This window comes from Panthera uncia (genome assembly GCF_023721935.1).
Source record: "Panthera uncia isolate 11264 chromosome C1 unlocalized genomic scaffold, Puncia_PCG_1.0 HiC_scaffold_4, whole genome shotgun sequence".
Taxonomy (NCBI): domain Eukaryota; kingdom Metazoa; phylum Chordata; class Mammalia; order Carnivora; family Felidae; genus Panthera; species Panthera uncia.
This window is the reverse complement of record NW_026057585.1, coordinates 26,757,483-26,767,410: the sequence shown is the minus strand read 5'-3', so window position 1 is coordinate 26,767,410 and position 9,928 is coordinate 26,757,483.

Sequence of the window (9,928 nt, the reverse complement as noted above, 5' to 3'; positions counted from 1 at the left end):
TATACCTCAATAAAACTGTCATACAAGCAAACAAAAAACCAATTTATTAGTTCTATCTGGATTAATCATAATATAAAGTGTTGGGCATTTTGCTGGAGGTGGACCTGTGTTCACCTTGGTTTCTTAGTAATCAGACTGGATTTGATGAGGAGCAATAAACAGAAGAAATAAAGCCAAAACTTCCTCTTTTCCAATTTCTATTTTTCAGTTTCCATGGAAATTATTGAAATCCACCAAAGGGTGCCAGTTATCTTAAAGCTTCTTTCCAAAGATTCTACCTAGGGAAATTCTTCTTTGCTTTCAAAAGTATCTAGTTAATACTTGAGGTTCAAAAGTGCTTATTTTCACCTAGAATTCTCACCTAAGCCTTCTCTACCTTTCTCTTTCAGTGGTAGATTTCATCACAGTATATGTATCTTCTAGGTCAGATGATAGCAATGTGCCACATAGGCCTTTGCTTTCAAAATCCCACTGAAAAGCTAAGCTCCAAGTAGAATGCTTTAAGCAGTACATTAATCCAATGTTTTGTACCGAGCACTGCTTATATTCCAAGAATTGAATTACACATATTAAGTCTATTTCTCCTTTTGGATTTTCATGGTAACAGAAATATATATTGTTGCTGCCTAATACCTGCCACGCTAAGTGGGCTGTAATCTGTAAGGACTGTAAATTATGGTCAGGAGGCAGAATAAAAATTGGAAAAGAGTCATGAAATTCTTACACAAAGAAATGGAAAATTTGGTTTTATTCCAGATTTGATAGTCTTAAGTGAATGTCTAATATTTACATCATGTCTTAACGTCTACATGTCCTAATATTATGCCTAATATTTACATAGTGTCCAAATATTTGTCTAATACTTGCAAGTAATACATTTACAGAAAAACAGGCCTGCAAACTGTAGCCAAAGTCCGTGTTCTTTTGCCCACTGCAGGGACAGGTTCTATTTGCTTCTATATAATGCAGCATTCTCGCCATTAGATGGCAGTCAAAACTAATGTAGTGATTAAACTCCCTACCTTATGTTTAATCATTTGCCTAAGTGTAACTTCTGTTACTCAATGGACAAATTTCTGAAAAGTTCTATGAAAATTGTAAGACATTATAAATGGTCCAACATTTTTTTTGGAAAGCAGAATTATTTCACAAGGTAAATAAATACCCCTGGGGTGCCTGGGCGGCTCAATTGGTTGAGCTACCAACTCTTGATTTCAGCTCAGGTCATGATCCCAGGGTTGTAGGATCAAGCCCTGTGTCTGGCTCTGTGCTGGGTATGGAGCCTGCTTAAGATTCTGTCTCTCCTGCTTGTGCTCTCTCTCTCTCTCTCCCCCAAATAAATACAATCAAATATTTAAAAAAAAATTTTTTTATGTTTATTTCTGAGACAGAGAGAGACAGAGCATGAACAGGGGAGGGTCAGAGAGAGAGGGAGACGCAGAATTTGAAGCAGGCTCCAGGCTCTATGCTGTCAGCACAGAGACCGACGCGGGGCTCGAACTCACAGACCATGAGATCATGACCTGAACCGAAGTTGGACCTCAACCGACTGAGCCACCCAGGTGCCCGATAAAATATTTTTAAAAAGGTAAATAAGTACCCCTAAGAGATCAGCTTTTTTCTTTTAAAAATTAACTTTCTAAAACTTAAATCATAGCATATACAAATACACAAATCTAAGTACCTCCAGTTTGAAGTATCATCACAAAGTAGAAACACCTTGTACAAGCATCACCCATCTAAAGTGAAAGAATATTATTAGTATCTCAAAAGACCCTCTTGTACTTCCTCTTAATCATCACCCTTTTCTTCTCCCCAGAGATAAACATTATCCTGACTTCCAATGTTATAATTTAGGTTTTCCTGTTGTTAGAAATTTTATAAGTGTAATTATATATTACGGATTCTTTTTGTCTGGCTTCTTTTACTTAATATTTTTGTTACTTTTGCTTGTAGTTATATTTAATTCTTTTTCTTTGTGGTAATATATTTTATTACATGAATATACCTCTATTTCTCCATTCTACAACTGAAGGAAATTTGGGGTGTTTCCAGTATTTAACTGAATAATTGCTGCTATGAACATCCTTGTACATGCCTTTTGGTGCACATATGAATGTATTCATTTTGAGTATATACTAGAAGTAGAATTTTTGGGTCATACAGTACGTGATATTGTCAAATAATTTCTCAAAGCTGTAGCAATTCACATTTTCACCAGTGTGTGAGAATTTGCATTGTTCCATGTTTTCACCAACACTTAGAATTGTCAGTCCTTCAAATTTTAACTATTTGACAGACATGTAGTAATATTTCATTGTTGGTTTTAATGTGCATTTCTCTGATATCTAATAAGACTAAACACTTTTTAATGTTTGTAAACCATTTGAATATTTTCTTTTTTGCTTTTAATAATCTCTACCCCCAACATGGCGGCTTGAACTCATGACCCCAAGATCAAGAGTCAGATGCTCTACCAACTGAGCCAGACAGGCGCCCCTGAATATTTTCGTAGGTGAAGTGCTGATTCATGTATTTTGCCAATTTTCTATCATGTGCTTTATCTTACTGTTTTGTAGTTCTTTTCATATTCTCAATATGAGTCCTATGTTGGGTATATATGTAATGCTAGTGTATATATTCTCCATTCTGAGCTTCTTTTTTCATTCTCTCTAAAGCATTTTTTGATAAATTTTAATGAACGGCAATTTACCAATTTTTTTCCTTTATAATTAGTGCTTTTTTGTATCCTGTTTAATACACTTGTGCTAATATCACATCATGAAGATAATCTCTTATGATATGTTCTAGAAGCTTCACTACATTAATTCTCACAGTTAGATCTAAAATCTACCTGGGATTGAATTTTGTGTATTATAGGAGGCAGTGGTCAAGATTTATTTTTTCCATATGGGTATCCAGTTGATTGAGCACTGTTTGATAAAGAGGCTATAGCTTTCCTACTCTTCAGTGCCAAACTGGGTGTTTTTATGTTCAGGTTTTTTTAAAGCTATATGGTTTAAAGTAGAGCTAAGTTCATTATTTGATAGAGTTTTTCTGGGAAAAAAAAGTCATTAAAAAATCCCGTTAGAATCCTTTAATATGCAGATGCTTGCATGTTTTGACAAAACCTGAACACATTTGATTATAATAGGGGATGGTTTCATCATTATCCAAAAGGTACTGCATTTTCTGGGAGTTTAAAGCTCTCCTTTCTTGGGGGAATTTAAAAGATAAACAATTTGCTTGAAGTGAAGCAGATTATATAGGCTTAGGGATGATCCTGGTGACACTTCAAAATCAATTAATCAACCTCAAAGCCAGTATTAATCTGCCTTGTGACTGATCTGATCCAAACCTGAGAAGATGTTACCATCAAGCTAGGGAAACATAAACACATTTAACAGTTAGAAAACAAATCTGATAATATGAAATCAAGTGTTTCCTCTTTTACCTCTTCATAGTAGGCTTGGTAAAAGATAACAATAACAATAGCAACAACCGTGAATCCTCCCCAGAAATTTAAAAAATAAGATTTGTAATTTAAAAAATAAGATTTGTAATTTAAAAAATCTGATTGTGTGGTTTCAAACAAATGGTGTTGGATTCTAAAATTATTTCTGTTAATTTATAACTTTTATATTTGAATGTAAATTAAGTTGTTTACTGCTTCTTGAAGTTTATGATTATATATTTTCACATATGGCTTTATCTGGCTGTATTTCTGTCTAAGCCTTGCCAAATGATCTATTGTGCTTAAATGCATTAAAGTGTGTTGTTTAATTATATTGTATACTTGCAGGTATAATTCTTTAAGAAAACAACAAATAGAAAAAGATAAAGTGTTTAGATTACAAGTTTGGGAGTCATAACTGAATTCAGTTTATCCCTACTTCAAAAAAATCACCATTAAGCTTGCTTCCTTTTTTGTGGATTATTATCTCTTTAATAAGATAAGCACTTAACTCATCTCTACTGATCTTTCGCCAGGAAAGTGGCAGTCATGGTTGCTTTGGTTTTTCTGAATTCTTTTTATTAATTTTTAAAGAGTTTCTTTTAATTTATATTCTGAACAAGTAATTAATACCATTTTTATGTGCAATTTCTAAATAACTTTCAAGTTTAAGAGAATTTATTAATTTTAAAGAATGTACAAAAACTGTGCATTTTACAAATCTAAAATAATTAGCTGCTGACAATTCTTTTTCTATATAAAAAAGAGTACAATTAAGAAAACATTATTTTATAAATAATTTTCATTTTAAGATTTCTTTTAATTCACATTTTAATTCTAGTTTACTGGCAATTTGGAAGCAAATAAGAATGGTATATAGGCATTTGATGTAAAAGGATCTGAAAATCAATCTTAGAAATATGACTTATGTACATCTATTGTCAACTTTAAAGCTATGTAGAAAGGGAATTTTGTCTTATTATTTGAGAACCTTTGATTTTCATTTATTAAATATTAATTGTGTACCTGTTCTGTGCCAAGAATAGTCCTGAGCTCAAAGGAGACAGACAAATAAAAAGACTATTTGAATTATCTGTTTAGATGTAGGTACCGGGAACAATAGAACATACCAAGTACAACGTCAGGAGAGGAAAGAAGAGGGAAAGGAATATTCACACAAGGCTTCTCAGACCCAGAATATAAGGTGAGTCCTTGAGAATGTGTAAGAGTTAGCCAGATGTAGAGGAACACATGCACAGAGGCATGATAGTGTACCCAAGCAGTCGTGGAACTCAGTGCAGTTGGATATGGCTAGAGCTTAGGAGTAATGGCAGAGTGGTAGGAGATGAGTGGAAAGGTAGTTCGAGTCCATATTGTAAAGGTTCTTGGGTGTTGACAAAATTCACAATTCTGTACTATTTCTTTTCATTAAAAATGTCAATTTAAGGATTTTAAGAAGACCACCTGGGTCCTTTTAACCAACAAAATATTTAGCATTATCAAGGAAAATTTTTTTTTTAACGTTTATTTATTTTTGAGACAGAGAGAGACAGAGCATGAACGGGGGAGGGGCAGAGAGAGAGGGAGACACAGAATGTGAAACAGGCTCCAGGCTCTGAGCCGTCAGCACAGAGCCCGACGCGGGGCTCGAACTCACGGACCGCGAGATCGTGACCTGAGCTGAAGTCGGATGCTCAACCGACTGAGCCACCCAGGCGCCCCTATCAAGGAAAATTTTGAATCACCCTCTTTCAAAGAATAAGTGAAATGGCCATAAAGACCTCAGAAATTACCCAATTTGGAGGCTCAAGATCTCCAAGAAGCCCCAGGACTGCTGTCAATAGAAGGACACCAGACACTATTTTCTACAATATGGGTTCATAACAATGGCTAGAGTTGTTTTTGTGAATGAAATCAAATGCATTGCCTAAATTGTGGTACAGCCACGTAATTTGTGGTATTCCTTTCCTCTGAACACAATAGACCAGAAATAGAACACTAAAAAAGAGAAATAAAATTTTCCCCCTCAGATTATATATTTGCCTATGAAAAAATTCTTTGCTGCCAATTTTGCTGAAATGGTGGAGAAGAGATACTGTTTCTTCAGGTTGGCTTCAGGAGAATGACTCAGTGCTCTAGCACACTCAGCTGGGGACAGTGATTGAATCCCGAAGAATTGTAGTCAGTCCGTGAACATGGAATGACATTTGCTGGGTAGTGGGTAGGATGAGATAAATTGTGAATAGGTGGGGCTGTCTCCTTGAACCAGGCTAGGCAAATTCCTATGATGCCAGAACACTAGGAAGAGTTTCCAGGAGTGGCAGGTCCTTGCTACTCCTGGCCTCCCCCATTAGAAGTGCAAAAAAGGCAGGTTACTTAATAGAGGTGTAAGCAACTGCTCAATTACTCCATTTCGTACTCTAGGGGCCAGAAACGTTAATTAGGAATCCATTTTCCTGAGCCTTCAACTTAAACGTTGAGCGGTTTCCTGCCTCCCCACCCCTGAGTGTGGCCTGGTTTGACTCACTCCCCATCAGATTCTAAACAGAATCTCTCCAGTGTAGCTTGAAGTGAGTCATTCATTTTCTCAGTCTTTCCTGGGAGATACAAAGGATGGTATTTATGTGATTGTGGAGTGTGTGTGTTTGTGTTTATAGTTTTTTTGGCAAATGCTCTAGAACAGTATGTGTGTGATTTAGATGAATAATCAAAATACATTGTGGAGTTTAAAAATAGCAAACACAGCTACATACAAATATCATGGCCCAACCACTGGAAATGAAGAAATTCTGACTTAATAGGCCTGGAGTGAGGCCTAGGCACTGTTGTTATTTTTTAATTCTAAACTCTTTTTAAATAGGTAAAACACGGGCAATGTAATGAAATTAAAATAAAATAATGTAATAAAAATTATTTCCAAATAAAATTGGAAATGGTGCAAAAGAGTGGTAATGAAAAGTGAGGTTTCTCACTCCAGTCTGCTATTTCCCCCCTCCAGAGGTAACCCCTACTTCCAGTTTCTTGTTTGTCCTTTCAGAGGTATTCTGTGCATATAAACTCAGAGTAAAAACCTGCTCTATTAAACAAAAAGTGATAGCATCTTCTACCCACTGTTCTGAACCTTCTCAGGCACAACTTTTCAAAACTCTATAAGACACAAATTCTTCATTAAGAGCCACAGATACAAGCTGTTCTCAGAAAATATTGCAGACATAGCTATCAAAAATCTTTTACAGCCAATTTCAGGTGTTCATCAACTCCCTCAAACCCATGACTGAAATTCATGGTTAAGAGTTCCTTACCTAAGGTGTTTAATCTAAGATTATCCTGAACACTTAGCTAGATAAAATACAGGATGTTCAGGTAAACTCAAATTTCAAATTTCAGATAGACAACAAATAATATTTTAGTTTAAGTATGTCCCATTTAATATTGGCAGTATCAGAAATTCAAATTTAACTGGGACTCCTATATTTTTGTATGCTAAATCTGGCAACCCTACAGAAAAAAAATTTCTGTAAATGTTTGTTTATTTTGAGAGAGACAGAGAAAGTATGAGCTGGGTAGGGGCAGAAGGAGAGAGAGAAACCCAAGCACTGTGGGGCCCAATGAGGGGCTCCATCTGAAAAATGGTGAGGTCATGACCTGAGCTGAAATCAAGAGTCAGATACTTAACCACCTGAGCCACCCAGGTGGTCCCAGAAATTTTTGATTTATTGGAAGCTATTCCAACTAATTCTCTCTAGAATGCCCTGTATTAGAGATGGTCTAGATTATAACTATAAGACCAGGCTCTGTAGGATAAAGTCAGATTTTAATAGTTTAACCAGAAAGTGTTTATCTGCTGGCTTATTTCAAAATAAGTGGCTTTAACTTGCTCTTTTATTTAAAGGATAAAACTGTATTGTTACAATGCAATGGTTGTTAAAAGTAAAAATACATTGAGTTTACATATAGATTATCTTACTTTCAAAGAAATTAAAATATCTAAAGTCTAGGCTGTTTTGGTCCATAAAACGAACACTAAAATTTTAGCTAATTGGATTTGGACAAGGATGACGAGAATCAGCCTTTAAATCATCTTTATTATCAACAAAAATGATATTAAGCATTGACTCATAGGTAGCATTAAATCCTGACATGGAGGATGCGAAATTGTTATTTATGACTTTTTAAGTAAATCAATAACATGTTATAGTAAATATCAAATGACAAAGACTTACGAACATTAGAATCCTAATAGGAAGACAGTAGAAACAAGGATTACCATACTAGGTATGATTCTGTTACACAGGAAGTGAAACAAAAATGGTAATGTTAGATCCTGAGAATCCCAAATATAACTGAATGGAGTCAATGAAATTAAATTTTATCATTCCATTTCAGAATTGTTCTCACCTAATAGCTAAAGGTAAATTTTCATTTCCTTCAATGTTAATCTGTATAGGATTTCAACAATGGTGCGCTGATGTTTAAGGATTAGTTTTTCAAACGAAAAGACAGCCTTGATTTGTAGCATTTGCCAATTCCATGGTGTAAATAGTTTCACTATGACTGGTACCAAGCTAATGTTTTTAACAGTCTGTTTGCAAAAGTCCTGAAAACGTAACAATCGGTTTTTGTGAGCTTGTAAAAGCTGGTTTTATTTCTATAAGTGCATATGATGCAAGGATTGGATTTCATAAAAAGAAAATAGAGAACTAGGTGTTCTTTTTGTTAATTGATGTGTGTATTTTTTTTTAATGTTTATTTACTTTTGAGAAGAGAGAGACAGTGTGTGAGTGGGCAAGGGACAGAGAGAGGGAGACACAGAATCCGAAGCAGGCTGCAGGATCCCAGCTGTCAGCACAGAGCCTGATGCGGGGTTTGAACTCACGAACCACAAGATCATGACCTGAGCAGAAGTTGGACACTTAACTGACTGAGCCACTCAGGCGCCCTATTGATGTGTGTATTTTTAAATTTGTCAACACAGGCAAAACCCCACACAAAAACAAAAACAAATGAATGCTTTAAGAGTTAAATTAATGGAAGTTTTGAATGGGTATGGGAAAGTGGAACAATCACCTGAAGAAATTTCTAACTTTTGTTATACTAGGTCTCTTGACTCTAAAAAGAATTTAAATAAATACCTAATTGCTTTTACATCCACCCAGTTCTATAATAACCAGTGGGAAAGAATCAATCATCATAGAGAAGTGGGAATGAGTTACCTCTTTAAATTAATCTATTCCATTTGATTTACACAAAATTTTTTTTTAACTTTTTTTCTTTTTGCCAAATTTCATTGGAGCAATTACATGAAATGCTTTAACTAGACTCAGTACTGGAGAGCAGAATCCCCAAAGACAAAATAGTAGGTGGTTTTTTCTTTTTCTTTAGTGAGCCACTTTAAACTATCTTGAAGTTTTGAAATCCTTCCAACTCTTGGTTAGGAAAACTGGCAGTTCGGAAAGCAGCGATGACTATTAACTAGTCAGTGCCATTCTTCATTCGGCTGGCATATCTGTATTCTGGTATGATCCGGTTTCTGGTGTGGTCTCCATTTGAAGCATTAAAACGGAGGTGCCAAGTACATTGTCTTGATATTCTAACTAAAATAGTTTCAGTTTGATTGTTCTGGCCTATCTATGTAGATAATGATTCTATTTGTGGACACTGTCGCTATAGTTTTAAGACAGAAATCTTAAGTTATTTAAATAACAAGAAAGGAGTTGCTATTGTTCATGCTAGAGATTTCCTTTCAATAGTGGAAATTCTATATGATTGGTAACCATTTTATAGATGGGACATTGGTACATATATGCTAAGAAAAGCTTTCCATGTTATAAGTGTTGATACAAAGTTTTATTTTTTTCTTTGAAAACACTTTCCAATAAAGTGCTTGAGACATTATTAATTTTATATGTGGAATAAACTTTTTTTAAAATTAAATTTATTCATTTATTATTTTTGGGAGAGAGAGCGAGAGCAAGAGAGCAAGTGAATGAGAGAGAGAACCAGCAGGGGAGGGGCAGAGAGCGAGAAAGGGAGACCTAGAATCCGAAGAAGTTTCCAGGTTCCAAGCTGTCAGCCCAGAGCTCACGGTGGGGCTTGAACTCACAGCTATGAGATCATGACCTGAGCCAAAGTTGGACCCTTAACTGACTGAGCCACCCAGGCACCCCTTGGAATAAACTTTTGCAAGAATTTAACTTTAAGACAAGAGATTGATGTATGGTTAGAGGTTGATGCATTTGGACTAGTAAATAATGCAGCAGTGAACAATTATCTTTCACAATCTAATTTAATAAGGGAATTCATGCAGGGAAATTTTGAAACTGGAAAGGGCATTAGCTATGTTTATAACCAAGAAACCATAAAAGGAACTTACATTTGAATTAATACAAGATAAAAATACACAAAAGAAAATGTAACATTTCAATGGTTTATCATAGAGCAGAGTTCAAACATATGCTTGAAGAGAAAATGGAT